This window comes from Danio rerio, chromosome 11, assembly GCF_052040795.2.
Source record: "Danio rerio strain M-AB ecotype USA chromosome 11, GRCz13ab, whole genome shotgun sequence".
Classification (NCBI taxonomy): Eukaryota; Metazoa; Chordata; class Actinopteri; order Cypriniformes; family Danionidae; genus Danio; species Danio rerio.
This window is the reverse complement of record NC_141031.1, coordinates 2,148,297-2,167,893: the sequence shown is the minus strand read 5'-3', so window position 1 is coordinate 2,167,893 and position 19,597 is coordinate 2,148,297. Positions and strand designations below refer to the sequence as shown.

Sequence of the window (19,597 nt, the reverse complement as noted above, 5' to 3'; positions counted from 1 at the left end):
CGATCTGATAATACTTCAAACCATAAAATAAGTGTGGCCAATTTTAATTAATTTCCACTAAAATAGCGCTTCACCCTTTCGCTCAGACCACAGGATGACGGAAGCGTCTCCAGAAGTCCAAGTTCAAGTTAAAAGGGACCTCCGTCCGTCCAGACAATGGTCCTCAAGCAAAGCTTTCTGTTTCCTCTAAGGCTGTGTGACGACAAAAATGTTATACATATAGAAAAAACCTTTCTGATGTGGTCGGCAGTGACAAATATTTGTACATTGCATGGTTTCAGAGATGCATATTAAAAATAGAGGATTACCTTTCATGAAGCAAAACAAACAACTTATTATTTAGGCTATACAGCGGCTATTGCCTGTTATTAGGTATTATTTTTAAACGCGCAACGAAATAGCCTACGTTATGATTGGTATTTAACTTATCTCTTAATCTGACTTTTAACATATAAATAATATGCAAAAACAATGTGAAATTTGGAAAACCCGAACTACAAAATATCTACATTCTAAAATATGCTTTTATTTCAACCCAAATATAATATGGGTATAATATGGACTAAACATACTGCTAAGTAATCTTTTTAAATTAAATTTATATAGCCAAACTTAACCCAATTTTTGGGTGTGTCCATATTTTATTCAAATTTGGATTGAGATAGCACAACATGTTTTTTTTTTTTTTTTTTACAGTGTAGCCGTTTCAAATAACACATTCATCTTTCAGATAATAAAACTTAAGTGTTATGATTAGAAACGTTAAGAACAATTTCATAAAGCATATCTTTTTATAGACATTTTGGTTTCAGAAAGATGATCTTTCAGAGATTCTTGAGATCACGTTAATTAATTATGTTGATGGATTGTTTGTTTTTGCATCGGATTATTGTATTTTTGTCACCCATAGCTGTAAGTAAAACGCGCACAGAATCTGTGCAACTAGCATGTGGATGTAAATAAAGTAAATGTAAGATTATTAAATGACTGTACAGCCAACAAGTAAGCGACCTGCAATGGATCGTCAACAAACAAAGAACAAATTTGGTGCGCTGCGTGCTTTTTGGCGTTTGTTAAATGACTTTGGGCCTAAAACAAAGCCAGTCTCCTGACGTTTTATCCTACCCATCTGATTATGCTATCAACACTGTATTTGAATGGTTCTGATGTTGGGGTAAGGGATTAGATAGGTTAGGGCGGTATGACAGCTTCATATCGCATTACTGCACATTCAAATATACACTGGTAGCAAAATCTGATGATAGAATATTTTGTCATCAAAATGTGCTTCCTTTTGAATTGGAGGACAAATCGACACCGGTTTAGTCATGTATTTTTCAGTTTACTTTGTGCCAACTCTGGATTTTAGGCACCATAAATGCGGCTTGATTTCAGTTGTTAGCTCAATAACCTTGAACAGAAACTTGACTAGATGTGAGCAACGCGACACATTTCTAAATCAATAAGTCACTTCTCATTCTTCAATTATTATAGGAAAATAATATAAAGCTATATATTTTTAAACTTTAATTTTCCACACATATTTAATTATACAAGTTGAGTTTAAATAAATATAATATATAGATATATGTAGTTTCAGTCTTTATTCCACACCTTGTAAAGACACCTTGTAAAAAAAACATTTTGTGGATAGCTTTGCAAATGTTCAAAATAGCAATAACAATGAAGAAAAATCAAGTTATTGCATTACAAACATTAATGCCATCTTGTGTGATAGGCTACTTGAAATGTACTGTAGCTTAATTTGGAGCTTTCCTGTTTTACCAAAACATCTTTGAAATGTTTCAGCACTTCAGCTGGAATTAACATGTGGCAGATTCTATTGATTGGACATGGTTTGGAAAGCCACACACTTGTCGATATATGGTGTAACAGCTGATTTAAACAAGCAAAAAACAAGGTGAGGTCAACAGGACGGCCTGCAGAAACAGGTTGACACACATTATATTTTCTTAAGTTGTTTCTGCTTTGTCTGTAAGGTGTTGAGTGATGTGAGAGAATAAGTAATTTAATATTTAAACTTGGACAAATAAGGCACTGGATTGACACAGTTTCTGGAATCTCTGTGGTTTTAAAGGGATAGTTGGATTTTTCTGTTGAATATATAAAAATAACTTTACTTGTCAAATGTTAATGTTGCTACAAATTGACTGCAATTGTAAGAAAAGCTTACCTTATCAAGTTATAATAATTAGTCAAGTTGTATAACAGTGGTTTGCTCTGTACACAATTCTAAACAAATATTGCTTAAGGGGGCTAATAATACAGACCTTAAAATGGGTTTAAAAATTTAAAAACTGCTTTTATTCTAGCTAAAATAAAACAAATAAGACTTTCTCCAGACGAAAAAAATATTATCAGACATACTGTGAAAATTTCCTGAATCTGTTAAACATCATTTAGGAAATATTAAAGAAAGCATTTAGACCACTCTAGGCCTTCATTGGTTACATCTTTCCAAAAGATGCTATAAAGTTAGTATTTTCTCTTTATATGCTTTTGCCTGGTAAAATTGAGGAAACATAATTTTAATTCCATTGTTTTGTAGTTATATAAATGTACTTACCATAAAAAAAAAACAAGACACAAATGGCAAGCTTTCAATTTCCTGCATCTTCATGAGCATTTTTGCATGTGGTCCAGCATCTCAACTTCTTTAAAAGCAAAACCTGGCATGTTAAAATGTTGGGCTTTATTGAACTCAAACAAAACAAGCAGTTATTTTGTTAATGCATTTTTGCCAAATATCAAAAATATCACATCAGATCAGCACCCAGTGTTTCTCAAAAACTAATATATTCTCATTAATACAGTACATTCTATTACATTTTATTGTATTATATTGTATTTTAAGTATTGTTGAATTCTGACTTAATTTTGTTTCCATTCACTTGTACTATGACTCTAAAGTACCTTGTACAATGTACATTGCAATTAAATATATTAAATGCAATGCTTTATAATTAAAATCAATGATAAAAATGTAATCTGTTTTAGTATAGTATTTTTCTGAAATTTAGTTTTTGCAATTGTACTGGCTCAATACTCAATGTAAAAACCATTTTAAACAAAGATGTAAAATAAAGCAGATTTTAGTAATTTTTTATTTTGCAATTGTACTCTTTAATTCTTCTGAAAATTACCCAAAAAAAACTCAAATTTGATTCTATTCATCATGTTTTCTTGCAATTGTACTCTTCAATCTTCAATGTGAAAATAATCTTTATTAAACTAACTTCAATTTTAGTACTTTCCATAAATCATGTTTGTTTTGTGCTCATCAATACACAACAAATGCGATAACTGAAAAGTACTAATAATTGAGACATATTGCAAATAAAATCTTCATATAGTGGTTTGCATCCTTTTACAATTTGTTTACACATCACCAAAGACAGTGCAAGTGTTCCCAATTCAATTGTCGGAAAAACAAGCGATAGTTACACATCTCAATCTTCAATCCCAACATGATATCGGTTTTGCTGCTCGCTCAAAGCTATTAATTCCTTTCTGATTCCCTGGAGCTGAACCATTATTTCCCTTTCAGACTGAAATGGCTTCCCTCTTCATTTACAGCGTCCCCTGTTGCTCTTTTGAAGTGAGAAAAGAGGCTGCTCTGAACTGTTTTTTAGGAGCTGACAGAAATGTGGGTCAGGAGAAGTGACCAGTAGCCCAGAACTGTTTGCCAATGTTTAGAGGCCAAGGGCGGCATGGTGGCTTAGATATTAGTACTGTCGCCTCTCAGCAAGAAGGTCGCTGGTTCGAGTCCAGGCTGGGTCAGTTGGCAATTCTGTGTGAAGTTAGCATGTTCTCATGTTCCCGTCTTTCGGATGAGACGTTAAACCGAGGTCCTGACTATCTGTGGTCATAAAAAATCCCATGGCACTTCTCGTGAAAGAGTAGGGGTGCAACCCCGGTGTCCTGACCAAAGTCCCTCTATTGTTACCATCATGGCCTCCCAATCATCCACCAAATTGGCTCTGTCACTGTCTCTCCACTTTACCAATATGTGTGTGTGTTGAGCGCACTGGCGTTGTTGTCCTGTGGCAGCCGTCGCATCATCCAAGTGGATTCTGCACACGGGTGTTGGTGTGGAGAGACCCCCCCTTCATGATTGTGAAGCGTTTTGGGTGTATGGCCATACACAGTAATTGCGCTATATAAATACACATTACATAACATGTGTTCGCGTGGGTTTCCTCTGGATGCTTCAGTTTTCCCCACAGTCCAACATATGCCCTATAGGTGAATTGGCTGTAGTGTATGAGTGTGTGTGTGTGTGTGGCTGGAAGCTGCGTTAAAGATATGCTGGAATAGTTGGCAGTTCATTCCGCTGCCGCGACCCCTGATAAATAGGGGACTAAGCCAAAGCATTAAGCAATTAATGAGTGGCGAGGCTGCTGTGTAGAAGTTCTGGTTATATATGCCTCCAGTGATCCCAGAACCCAAAATTTGCTCTTCCACTGCAGTTATAAGCATGAACATAATAATACTTAAAGTCCAATTAAAGTCCTGCAGCTTTGCTCTTTTCCCCTCCAATTATTCCTTATCCCTTTTGTCACATTTTTATCATGTTAGGTTGCTTTTCAACTTTTAATTTATATTATTATTATTTTTAAATGAGGGAAAAATACATACTAAAAAAGGCAGACCTCGTGAGAAACTTAATACATTTTCTTTTAAAGATTAACAAAGAGAACAAAGGATGAAAAAATAGTAATAAATACATAAACAATTATAAATATTGATAGTGTCTTTATACAGTTGAAGTCAGAATTATTAGCCCTGTTTATTTTTTTCTCCAGATTCTGTTTGACATAAAGCAGATTTCTTTAGCACATTTCTAATCATAATAGTTTTAATAATGCATCTCTAATAACTGATTTATTTTATCTTTGTCAAGATGACAGTGAATAATATTAGACTAGTCAAGACACTTCTATACAGCTTAAAGTGACATTTAAAGGCTTAACTAGGTTAATCAGGTTTACTAGGCAGGTTCAGGTAATTAGGCAAGTCATTGTATAACAGTGGTTTGTTCTATAGACTATCGGCTATAAAATACAGCTTAAAAGGGCTAATAATTTTGTTCTTAAAATGGTGTTTAAAAAATTAAAAACTGTATTTATTGTAGAATAATTCTATTGTATTGTTCTCCAGAAGAAAAAGTATTATCAGACATACTGTGAAAATTTCCTTGCTCGGTTAAACATCATTTGGGAAATATTGAAAAAATATTTTTTAAAAATTCAAAGAGGGGCGAATAATTCTGACTTCAACTATATATATATATAATATAATTTATTCATTCATTTATAAATAATTAATAGAAGGTTAGTAATGGGTCATTGTTTCAAATGGATTTAATTAATATAGAAATATTTTAAGGGCTTGCCATTTATCATAAAAATAGCCGTGTCTGGCTTACTGAGAGTATCTTATCTTTTCTATCTTCAAAAAATAGATGCATAAAATCCACACTCCACTATGCCACTGAAATACCTAGTGGTTTGGTGGACTTCCAAAGAAATAGAATCCGTCATCTAGCCAATAAAGAAGTGAAGGCAAGTGCATCTATCTGTTTACAATGTAAACCAAAGGTACAAATTCCAAGAGGACACTGAGAGAAACAAAGAAAGAAAGAGTTTACCTTTTAAATATATAAAGCCTACTATGTCATATTTGATACAGGAATGACTAAATGATTCGGTGGTTCGATGGTCAGCACTGTCGCCTTACAGCAAGAAGGTCGCTGTTTTGAGTCCCGGCTTTGCAGATGGGGTTTCTGTGTGGAGTTTGCATGTTCTCCCCGTGCTGCTGTGGGTATTTCTTCCAGTGCTCCGGTTTTCTCCACAGTCCAAACACATGCGCTATAGGGGAATTAATTAACTAAATTGGCTGTAGTGTATGAGTGTGTGTGTGAATGTGTGTGTATGTATGCTACGGATAAGTTGGTGGCTCATTCCGCTCTGGTGACCCCTGATGAATAAAGAGACTAAGCCAATGAATAAAGAATATTTATTTATGGAACTTCAGGTTTTTTGTCAGTGAAAGTCAGGGAAATTTGACATCTGGCTTAGATTGGGAACTCTAGTCTCCATCCTTTATTTCTGAAGTGATCCTTTAAAATACATGTTAAAACAGTAATGATGATGGATGCTTAGCTAATGATCTGTAACCAGTTTCTACTGCAGATTTACACAAATCCTTTGCAATGTTTTCTGAATAGCAGTGCTAAAATGCTACAAAGCTGTCATTTCCAGAAACCATTGTTATGCAACTAAAATCAATAAATTTACATTTGCCAAAAATGAAAGCAATGGATGTTGGTAGATTTACATACATTTCAACCATATATTTAATGCAATAGGACCTCTCGTAATGCCTGCAAAGGAGCCAGTTTCTTTACATACACAAATAAATCAACAGAATGCCATATCTATAAGGAATGATCATAAATAAATTGAGAAGTGACCTCATATGAGCATAAAAACATTTTTGAAATATAGGGAGTTTTTTGCGAAATTGTTCAATATGTAATTTCAATTTGCACAATTTGAAGGGTAATGCCAGCCTGTGACCAATAGGAGGAGCACAGCTGCTCTTTCATTCCTTCATTCATTCCTTTTCTTGTCGGCTTAGTCCCTTTATTAATCCAGGGTCGCCACAGCAGAATGAACCGCCAACTTATAGCAGCGGATGCCCTTCCAGCCACAACCCATCTCTGGGAAATATCTACACACACATTTATACACTACAGACAATTTAGCCTACCCAATTCACCTGTACCGCATGTCTTTGGACTGTGGGGGAAACTAAAGCACCCGGAGGAAACCCACGCGAAGGCAGGGAGAACATGCAAACTCCTCACAGAAACATCAACTGAGCGACCCAGCAACCTTCTTGCTGTGAGGCGACAGCACTACCTACTGCGCCACTGCCTCGCCTTCTCTCCTTCTTTCATTCCTCTACCTTTCAAAATGAAGAAGTGATAGCACTGGTGATGCTACAGTAGGTGGAGTTATGCAAACGAGTACCCAATGCCAGTTTAACTTTAATTATTTCCGCCATTTCCAATGATGAAACAGTCAGTGCAAAATCACCACTTCAGTAGATTACTATTTTATCTGCATATTTTCCCACAATAACTGTCTTAAGAAAGAAATTTAGTTTAATCTGAAGTCTTAACCTGTCATGAGATCTGTCCTTGCTCAAGGGCATGACCTCAGCTGGGGATATTGATTATGAAAGAGAGCGCTGTTCATTCACTTCCCCCATTCCCACCAGTGCTGAGCATTAAACCTGCATGAAGAATTGAACATGTCTGACTTTTTACCCACAACTGCCACCTGAGTCATTTTGAAAGTGTGTGCATGCACGGTATATGGGAGTATATACTAATGTGGTAAGGTGAAAATCTCACATCAGTGGAATTTGGAAACTTGTAAATGAAATGGGAAAAAAAAGAAAATACCCAGATGTGAACCATGCCCCACATTAAAATGAATTTCTGTGGAGACATTTGCTTACCAAACAAGCACACACGATACACTTGAAGGTTTTGTTTGGTGTTCAACATCTGTCTCCTCAAAAATGGATCTCTAGTTTGAGTGCAAATGTGATGTTTAGCAGTAGTTATTACTCTTCCCTTTGCACGGCATCGCTTTGGCAGCTCTGGATATTTCAACCAGTATGGTTAATACTGTATGGTGCATCTGCTACTGAAATGCAAAGGCTTCAGAAAACACTGATCACTAGCTAATTGTTTTTTTTTTAAATATCATATATACTGTATTATTGTTAAAGGGGTAGGATAGGTGATTTGATTCACAAATATAATCCATCCACCCAACCATCCATCCATCCAAACATTTATTTGCCCATCCATCCATCCATCCATCCATCCATCCATCCATCCATCCATCCATCCATCCATCCATCCATCCATCCATCCATTTCATCCATTTAAATGTCCATCGGTCTATCAATCCTAATGTCCATTAGTCCAAATATATCTATGCAAACATCTATATTAGTGTCATTCATTCATTCATTCATTCATTCATTCATTCATTCATTCATTCATTCATTCATTCATTCATTCATTCATTCATCCACTTTCCATCCATCCATCCCTCAGTCAGAATTTCCATCCATCCAAACATCCTTCCACCAAATAAAACCATTCATCCTTCCAAATGTTCATTCATGATCCATCCTAATGTAATTTATCCAAACACAGTATCTGTACATCATCCATTCATCTACCTTAATGTCATCAGCGCACATGTCTATTTGTTCATTCATCCGTCCATTCTAGATCTATCCATTTTTGTTCCTATCCATCCATCCTTGTTTCTAAACATCCATCTGTCAGTTTTAATCCATCCATCAATCCATCCATCCATCCATTCATTTTATATCTATCTATTTTTGTGTCTATCCATCCATCTTTCCTTGTTTCCAAACATCCATCTGTCAGTTTTCCATCTATCCGTCCATCAATTTTAGATCTATCTATTTTTGTTCCTATCCATGCATCCATCGCTGTTTCCAAACCTCCATCTGTCAGTTTTAATCCATCCATCCATCCTTTCATCCATCCATCCATCCTTCCATCCATCCATCCATCCATCCATCCATCCATCCATCCATCCATCCAACCATCCATTCATCTATTCATCCATCCATCCATCCATCCATTTTAGATCTATTTTGTTTCCATCCATCCATCCTTGTTCCCAAATCAAAAGAGTCTAGACAAGAGACCAAAATATAGAATCTTTATTTTTATATTTATAAAACAACTAGGGGGTCTGGGGCTTCACAGTGGCGCAGTGGGTGGCATGTTCACCTCACAGCAAGAAGGTTGCTGGTTCGAGCCTTGGCTGGGTCAGTTAGCGTTATTGTGAGGAGTTTGCATGTTCTCCCTGTGTTCGCGTGGGTTTCCTCCGGGTGCTCTGGTTTCCCCACAGTCCAAAGACATGCGGTACAGCTGAATTGGGTAGGCTATTGTGAGTGTGTGGATGTTTCCCAGTGAAACATAAATGTACGTAAAACATATGCTGGATAAGTTGGCGGTTTATTCCAATGTGGCGACTCCAGACTGATAAAGGAACTAAGCCGAATTTAAATAAATGAATGAACTAGGGGGTCTGATTGTTACAGCTGAACCACTGAAGTCACATGAACTGCTTTGACAAGGTTTTTGTTTCCTTTTCTATGGAGAATGATCAGCTCTAGGATTTCATCTAAAATATCTTAATTTGAGTTCTGAAGATGAACGAAGGTCTCAGCAGATTAGAAAGACATGAGGAGGGATAGTTATTCGTAACAGAATTGCCATTTTTGGGTGAACAATATGTCTAATACCATGTTAAGCATAACATTCCTTGGCACGTGTGGATCATATGAATCATATGAAACCATTCATGTAGCACCTACATAGCCTATTTGTGCTATAAAGCACTTTAACCACTTCGAGGAACTGCTGGATAACCATTACAGGCTCGTTTAAGGTTATGATTACAAGCCAACGAACCATTTTTTCAGTGTAGTAATAAGACCTAAACAGGTCAGTTTTCCTTGTTGCATTGACAATGTTGAGAGTTTCCTTGGCTGGATTTGGGGTCATTGTCTTGCTGAAATGTTCACCTTCATCATCCGCTAATGTAGGTGTAGAACTGAAGCATTAATTTCCACTGATGAGGAGCAGATGCTGAATAACTATTGAGAGATTTCACTTGCTGTCTGGGCTTTTCATGCCTTTTTACACCTTCCTTTCTTCGTGTGTTCAGTACTTATTCACTGATTTCATTTGATTACACATAAGTTTCTAAACTAGTTTGTTTTTTATGTTCTGTATCTATTATTTTGGTTGATACTGACATCTGGTGAAAATGTCAAGTCAGCAGCACTTTTAGAAATATGTTTTCTGAGATGAATTGTGGCATAAGCAGACATTTTTGTCTCCCCGTTGTGTGAGAAAAAGCATTTGGAATCATTTATGCTGTGTGCAGAAAAACATGCCACTATAAACACACCAGTGGCATCAGAGAGGAGCTCCCTGTGTGTTCACATGCAGGTGCTCTTTTTTACACAGCAGTTCAAAAAAGACCTTTGTGACCTTGTGATGTGAGAGAAGACAAATCCAGCTCATAGCCCAGATTGAAAAAGGATGTCGTCTCTTCAAAACATGATTTCTTTGAATGTTTCATTTGCGTAAAACATTGAAGGGGAAGTCGAAATATAGCCGTATGTATTCAAACACAAGAAGCACTTTTGTCTTTGTATATTTATGTGTGTTTTCTTGCACATAAAGAGGCAGTGTTTCATGAAGTTGTCTAACAATACAATCCTCTCAGTGTTCTTGGAAACATCGAGCAATAAAAACAGTGATAAATAAAAATGACTATCATGGTTTAAACACGAAATGCCCCTCCATGTCTCTAGACAGAAAAAAAAGCTTCTGTCTGTCGCCTGGAAGTTAAGTTTGGTAACTAAAAAGAGAGCGCATTGTTTACAACTTGGCAACCGTTCAGATTTTGATGCCATGCGCCGAGTCTATGACAAGATTTACTGCTGTTGTGAGTCAGAAGTCTGCAATCATCATTCACTCTGTCTGTACTGAGACAAAGCAACCCCGCCATGTGTGCATGTGTGCTGTAGCACCATCTTGCCGGCAAAAACGTAAACTACAACAATAAAACGGTCTTTGTTTTCCTCGCCCAGCCCCCACTTTTTTCCATGGTGGTCCATTCATAAAACTGCTGGAATTTGCGGCAGACTCTTAAAATACAAGAGGGACAAACCTACACTTAAAAAAAATGCTGGGTTGGAACGAGCTAGATATCTTTAAGGCAACCATTTCCCCACATCATGATTAGGTTTTTACACACATCTTTATTTCTGTATTTGTTCTATTCGTTCTTTTTTCTGTCTCTCTAAAATGTATTTATATTAATTAATTAATTAATTTATTTATTTTTTCATTCATTCATTCATTCATTCATTCATTCATTCATTCATTCATTCATTTTCTTGTCGTCTTAGTCCCTTTATTAATCCGGGTTCGCCACAGCAGAATGAACTACCAACTTATCCAGCACAATTTTACGCAGCGGATGCCCTTCCAGCCACAACCCATCTCTGGGAAATTATTTATTTATTTATTTATTTATTTATTTATTTATTTATTTATTTATTTATTTATTTATTTATTTATTTATTTATTTATTTGTTGGTTTGTTTGTTATTTATATACATATTTTTTTCCTTTCTCTACCTCAGTTCCTGGTGTTATCCTCAAAGGTACAGCTCATTTTAGAGATAGAGGTGAGAGTGTATTATTAAATAATAAAAAATATTAATTTATTTATTTAATTTTCGGCTTAGTCCCTTTATTAATCCGGGGTCGCCACAGCGGAATGAACCGCCAACTTATCCAGCATATGTTTTAGGCAGCGAATGCCCTTCCAGCCGCAACCCAAATCAAATCAAATCAAATCACTTTTATTGTCGCATCATCAGCAGCACGTGTGCTATGATGAGTGAAAATCTTAGGTGCTGGCTCCAGACAGTACAAAATACAGACAGTGCAAATGCAGCGACAGTGCAAAATACAGACAGTGCAAATAAAATGACAGTGCAAATACAACGACAGTGCAAAATACAACAGCATACTCCCAAAAAAATAAAATAAAACAAAGCGGTATGTGCAATGAATACATTAAAGTGCAGTGCATGCTATTTCCCGTACTGGTAAACACCATACACTCTCATTCATATATATATATATATTTTTTTTTTGTTTGTTTGTTTAGAAATTAGTATATTTGAAATATATATTGCATTAATATTTAATATTTATTATATTTATTTTGAAATATATTAGAATTTTTTTTTTTTAACAAATTTCTGAACAGAAATACAAAAACGCAGATGCTGTCTGGCTTTGCAATCTAAAAGAATTTGGAGAACAAAGCATGCACATTTTTACACATTTCAGAAATCCAGAGAAATATGACTAAAAATAATTGATTTATTCATTTTCCCTCAGATTAGCACCTTTATTTATGAGGGGTCACCACAGCGGAATGAACCGCCAACTTGTCCATCATATCTTTCACGCAGCGAATACCATTCTAGCTGCAACCCAGTGAAAAACACCCATACACACTCATTCACACACACTCTCATACACTACGGCCATTTTAGTTAATGCGTTTGGACTGTGGGAGAAACCGGAGCAGATATTAAAGTGGAAACAGAATTAAAGCAACCTATTTAAATCACACAGAAGGATTTCTCAGTAGTTTTTTTCTCTTAGCAGATGAGAAACATCAGTTTTTCCAGCGTACAGCTCAGCTGCTAATATAAAATGCCTGAGAAACTGCTTTACCCGTGGAAAACCATTTAATAGCATGGCTGTTGAGCTGTGTGCCCTTAGGTTTTTGTTTTTTATTGCTGTCCTGCACATTTGGCCTCATGCCACTTCTGTATGCGCAGACTGGCTTACACAATACACTCATCTGTACTGGGCTGAATGCATGACTACTGCATGATGACTAAACAATCTGCAGAGATTTTGATCAGTCACACTATATTCCCATGACCTTTGGAAATGACAAGTGAAGTATAAAATTAGGCATCTTTGCTATAAGCCTTGAAGAGGTTGAACTTGTGAATTTGACATTCATTTGCAAGGGCTGAATAATTAAATGAACACAGCAAGCTGTTGTATAAACTGAGCTTAGAGGCTTATTAAAGGCTGTAGGTGGCAGCAAAGACCCCCAAATCTGGATCTCTGAGACATAAACCGTTTGGTTTCATATCTGGCTTAGTGAATAATGTGCAATCTGTGTTGTGAGCAGATTAGCATCATAACATATATTTAAATATTTAATATATTTGAATGTTGCATATTTTATATATCTAAATATTCTTAAAATATACTGCTGAAGACACAATTATTAGCCCTTCTGTGAAATGAAAACATTTTCAAATATGTTTCACTGAAGAGGCTTGTTGTCCATTATAAAACGTTTTAGGTTTCAAACTATTTAAAGCAATGCCTGACAAAAACACCCATATGAAAATGTCTGAGTTAAACTGTAAAGAAACAAGGTCGCTGGTTCGAATCCTGGCTGGGTCAGTTGGCGTTTCTGTGTGGAGTGAATGATGGCAGTGAATATTGACAGGATTTTAGATTGAAAATAATCATACAAACAAGTCCAAATCAATAGCCAGGCTTAGATGACACACTGAGGTGTTGTGAAGCAAAACCATCTGTCCATTTCAAGAGTTCACACTTAGCTGATGATTGATTATAAGCAAGTTTGGCATGCTGTCCCGGGAGAGAGCCCTGAGCTCGAAGGTTCTTGAGCCCTGGGCTCCCTCCCGTTTGGAGGAAGAGAGGGGAGCCTTGAGCTCAGATAGATCTCGACAACTCCCCCTTGATAAGAGCTGATGACTAAAAATTGAATGCTATTAAAAGATATGCTGCATTATGAGATTACCTGTATTGCAAATTTAGATTTATCAATTCACTTGTTGTGCATGTTTTTGGAATGTGGGAGGAAACCGGAGGACCCGGGGAAAACCCACGCAAGCAAGGGAAGAACATGCAAACTACACACAGAAACGACCACCGGCCTGTTAAAGGACTAGAACTGGTGACGTTCTTGCTGTGAGGCGACAGTCACTGGGCCACCGTGCTGCCCTATGGAGGGAAAAGGAAAGGGTGGAAGGGAGGATTCTTCAAATCGAAGATGAAAAAAACCCTGGCTCTTTATAGTGGTTAGGAATGGCCTGATTGGTGGATCATGCATGCTAATGCAGAACCAGCCGTGTTCAATCATAATTACGTGCTCCTCTCGAAATTAGTTAATGAATAAACTTCACTTAAGAAACTGAACATTATTTACAGTATTATTAGTCGCACGTGTGAATAAAGTCCAACTGTAGTCCAAAACCGTGAGTCAGACTAATATTTGTTTGATCAGGCTGTGGAATAAAGCTGATAATATTGTAAATAATGTTCAATTTCTTACACAGAGCGATGGATTTGTTTTACAAGACCTCAGTGTGTCATCAGGAGCCATGGCTATTGATTTGGACTCATTTGCACGTGTGTATTTTTTAACCCAAAAACCCTGTCCCCTTTCACTGCCATTATATGAATCAGCTCAAAATCGTCTTTAATGATCTACCGAGGAATAAAACTCATTTTAGATGACCTGTGACTGAGTAAACAGGACATTTTCATTTTTGGTGTGAACTATCCCTTTAAACAATTCATCCTGATTAATTTTCTTAATTTTTTCTCTCTCTCTCTCTCTCTCTTTGCACCTATTCATCATTAATATTCTAGTGCCATCCTACTGCAGTACTCTGCAAATGGAGGGATGGGTGTAATTTACCTAAAATGCAGCTTTTTTTATCGTCTATTTCTCCTTAATCAGAGCGGCACAAGGCGATTGATGGCTGATGGCACCACTGACTGCGTGGCGTTTTTATGGCAAGATTTACAGCCGATCTGCTGCAGGGACACTTTACGGCTCACGCTCACCAAAAACTGCTTAATTCCCTAGAAGGGTTAAACACAAGGGTAAAGCAAAGAAGGGTGTGTGAGAGAGGGAGTCCACGTTTACACATTTTCTCCAGTTGTACGTATATCGTATGCTGTTTGAATATAAATGAATGAGTTCTGTGCATAAACAAACACGTATAGGACTGGACTGGTTTGCAAAAAGGAATGTTAAAAAATGAAAATAACCTCGTCATTGACTCCCCCGAAAACCTTTACAAGTTTATTTTCTTCTGATGAACACAAAATAAGGTATTTTGAAGAATGCTCGATGTGTGTGTGTGTGTGTGTGTATATATATATATCTCCTGTCTTACTCGTGGCAGATGCACTATTTTAATAAAAGTGGCTGTATTTCAGAAAATTGATTAATGATGTACCATAGCATAAGGTTGGAAGACAGGTGAAAAGATTGAAAGAGTGTCAGACCAATCACAATTCAAAAGTGCTAATAAACAGTTAATCAGTCGTTCAGGGCGGAGCTATCAGTCGTTTTGGGTGGGACCATCAGTCATTTAGGGTGGAGCTATCAGTCATTTAGGGTGGAGCTATCAGTCCTTTTGGGTGGAGCTAGCAGTTTTTTAGGGTGGAGCTATTAGTTGTTTTGGGGGAGCTATCAGTAATTTAGGGTGGGGCTAATAATCTTTTAAGGTGGAGCTATCAGTCCTTTAGAGCAGGGCTATCAGTTCTTTAGCTACTTGGCAGTCATTTAGGGTGGAGCTATCAGTCCTTTAGGGTGGAGCTATCAATCCTTTAGGGTGGAGCTATCAGTCCTTTAGGGTGGAGCTATCAGTCATTTAGGGTGGGACTATCAGTCCTTTAGTGTGGGACTATCAGTCATTTAGGGTGGAGCTATCAATCCTTTAGGGTGGAGCTATCAGTCCTTTAGGGTGGAGCTATCAATTCTTTAGGGTGGAGCTATCAGTCCTTTAGGGTGGAGCTATCAGTCCTTTAGGGTGGGACTATCAGTCCTTTAGTGTGGGACTATCAGTCATTTAGGGTGGAGCTATCAATCCTTTAGGGTGGAGCTATCAGTCCTTTAGGGTGGAGCTATCAATCCTTTAGGGTGGGACTATCAGTTCTTTAGGGTGGAGCTATCAGTCCTTTAGGGTGGGACTATCAGTCCTTTAGGGTGGGACTATCAGTCCTTTAGGGTGGAGCTATCAATCCTTAAGGGTGGAGCTATCAGTCCTTTAGGGCGGGACTATCAGTCCTTTAGGGTGGGACTATCAGTCCGTTAGGGCGGAACCATCAGTCCTTTAGGGTAGGACTATCAGTCTTTTAGGGTGTAGCTATCAGTCCTTTAGGGCGAAACCATCAGTCCTTTAGGGTGGGGCTATCAGTCCTTTAGGGTGGGGCTATCACTCCTTTAGGACGGGGCTATCAGGGCGTGTCTCTTTCTGCTTTTATCTCTTCATCAATCTTCCTTCATTTTGTTGGACACACCCATTTTCCAATGATCCAGTTAGTTCCCAATGGATGGAATCATGCACCTACTTTTTTCCCCTCATTTCAGGACTGTTTTTAATTTAAAGTACGTCATGATAAGGGAAAAAAGGACAGTCTTCAGTTTCACGGCGACTTTAAAGGATGAGTTCTCAGTGTGTTGACTGCTATGATCTTTATCAAGTGAATACCAATTCAGCATGACTTACTGATCAATGCATTATGGTGCCAAAACATATGTAATGGACTACATCAATGTCCCACAGCGTGATTTGTAGTGATCCTGATTCATAAGACTTCACTTTCTATAAGACTACAGTCATCTTCGGCTGACTTGTTGGTTTTTGGACTTTGGTTATTATATCGTTCCACATCCTATAATAACATCTCGGGCATATTTGGCATGCACACTAAATCATTTTGATGAATTTTATACAAAAAAATGACTTTGTAATTGACTTTCTCTAAGACAAATAAAAAAGGATTGGCATAGAAGAGGGAAAAAACAACAACGATAAACTGAGGATGAAATTCTTAAGCAGGAAATACCAAGAATCCCAATGAAAAGCGCAGCGACGTTGGTCATATGGACAGTCAAACACAAATCATTCCCTTTTGGCCCAGCAAGCACAAAGCTGTCATTAATTTTGTGGAATTACATGAAATCCAGAGCATTCTTTATGTGGCCTGCAGCCGAGCGACAGTTATACGACAGGGACTGCTGCACTAGGCAAATGGAGCAGTATGGCTTTGCATACTAAGTACTTTCATCTCTGTTTTTTTTCACCCACACCCTCAGTCCCACCCATCTCAGTCTCTCTATCTTTCAATTTTCATCATTTCCAAAGCCTTTAATTACACTATACCTTGGAAAAAGGCCAGACGTTGTTCCAAATTTTGACAAATACTTAATACAAATACTTTTGGTAAGATATGCAGGTTTGTGATATGAGATATTTAGATATTTACAGACATTACATACCACTATTAAAACACAAACTCTACAAGACAATGCACTTTTTAAAGTTTGACTATAAAAAAACACAAGATCCAAGTTCAACTTTTTATATCATTGCTATATATATATATATATATATATATATATATATATATATATATATATATATATATATATATATATATATATATATCATCAACACTGTAGTGTTTTTAAACCACACTAGAGTTAAGTACTTGAATTAATTGACGGTTGTTGCTAGATCAGACACGATTGCGGCCAGAAGTTAATGAGAAATATTTATATTATTTGTAAAAAAAAATTTTTATATTTATTGTATTTTATCAATGTCTACCCCAACCCTAAACTTAAATGTAAAAACAGCAGTTGTATCGTGTATTATTTATGCTATCTATTAAATTACCCAGTAAATTGTATTTTTTAACACCTACCCCCAACCCCTAATCCCAACCATCACAGTACTGTAAAAATATGAATTATTGTTATATAGTGTCATAAAAAAATGCTGCTATATTGATGTGCAATAGCACTTAAGGCTGGCCGCATAGTCAATGTACTTTACTGCGTATTCTATCTAGACTTTAACAATTAATTGGTTGTGTCAACTCAATCTCACGGCAATTCGTAGCTTTTTAAATTTAGTGGCTAATTCGTATGAATTCGTACAATCTAATTCGTACAATTTATTACGATTTGCTCATCATCAATGACGGTTGGGGTTAGGGATGTGGTTGGGTGCCACACCTCCTTTTAAAAATCGTACATTTTTGTACGACTGAACTTGTACGAATTTTTTATACGAATTAGCCACTAAACTGATGAAACGTAAAATACTTACGTTTGCTCGTGAGATCAGGCTGGTTGTGTTGGTTATTTAGTTGCTATAGTAAGACAACAACTAGAGTAAAATAAATACATGACCCAATACTGTAGTTTTCTAACGTGTATTATACTACAATACACAACTGTAAAGTATAATACAGTATTTACTAGATTATCAATTCACTATAGTTAATACATAAGCATTCATTAACAACATTTTAAATACTAAAACATATGCAGTATTTATAATTTACTATTGTATAATAAAAAAATCACTTGTAATTATTATAAAATATTAAAGTAATTTTTCATTTAGGTGTTGTTTTTGGTTCGATGGCAGCATAATTCTCTGGTGTAGATGCAGCATTTCCAGCCTGATCTCATAAGGAAACTTATTTTACGTTTTGTCAGTTTAGTTGCTAATTCGTACAAACTTGTATGATTATAAAAAGGAGGCGTGGCACCTAACCCCACCCCTAAACCCAACAGTCATTGAGTGATGAGCAAATCGTACTAAACTGTATGAATTAGATCATACGAATTCATGAGAACTAGCCAATAAATCAAAAAGGTACGAACTGCCGTGAGATTGCGTTGGCATTTCACGTGTATATTTGTGGCTGTGACACAACATTGTGTACATTGCGTCTGATCTGCTATTTCCACCAAGTTAGTCCTAAAATAAAAAGTATGCCATCTGAAATTAATTTACCAATACATTAATAAAAATGAATAAATTTATAAAACAAATGTGAAAATATTTTTTTATTTAATATTTTTTAATAAAAAAATGAATAAAATTGAAATTAAAATAAAATACATTTAAAACAAAATTAATAAAATGCATTCAATTAAAAATAAATTAATTAATTAAAATAAATTAAAGTAAATAAATGTGAAAAGTCAGCCGTTTGTATTGTTGGACGGGTTTGTTTCACTGGTTGTTACAGTCTCCCCCCACCTCCACACAGAGCTGTAAAGGCTGTTATATTAGCTGGCTACCATGGAATGGTAATTTAATGCAGCCGCTGTGTGAAGCAGCCCAATAAAAGAAGCGTGAAGTGTTTTAACAGGGTAAAAGCATGAGCTGAAGCCAGAGCTGCAGTGTGATGAAGATGCAGACCACAGGATATCAGTCTACCAAGAACATTACAAGGAAGATTGCATTATAAAATCACACCTTTTACAAAAGTGAATACTGTTTTTGTTTGTTTGGTATTGTGTGTATTATTAAGAGCCAAAATGTTGAGGTGAAACCAGTCGATGTCATAGGAGGAGTATTAAAAACACAGATGTGTTGTAGACTGCAGAAAGGAAGGATTTTGGGAGACTGTGATGACATTATGGATAGAAGAAATCCCTCATAAGTTATGTGAAAGGAAATATTGGGAAGACTGAGGAAGCAGAGTGAATTAGTTTTTATTTTTGATGCTGTTTTGAAATTTGCTGTACAATTCAGTTAAGTTTTAGTTATTGGTATTAATCAACATAGGCTCGTTCCAAAAACGTAGCCCTATATACATTTCTGGAGAGCATGAATTATAGAGCCAGAGGTATGTATGGCTGCATTTCGTTCCAGACTTCTGTGGCTCCGCTCAGCCACTTTGCCCTTTTATGGTCAGCCCCAGCCGGCTGACCAAGTTGGCCCCGCCCACTTGTAGCTTCATTTGCGCTCTTTAGAAACTTATGGGTGATGTCACAGACACTACCTTCATAACTCAGTAAACAGCGGTGAGCTTGGT

General features: G+C 36.6%; 1 protein-coding gene across 2 annotated transcripts in view; it reads right to left on the bottom strand.

Moving 5' to 3' along the window:
* Positions 1-19,597, bottom strand: part of rbms2a (RNA binding motif, single stranded interacting protein 2a) — a 608,287-nt gene that overhangs the window by 347,748 nt on the left and 240,942 nt on the right. The gene's annotated exons all lie outside the window — the stretch shown is intronic.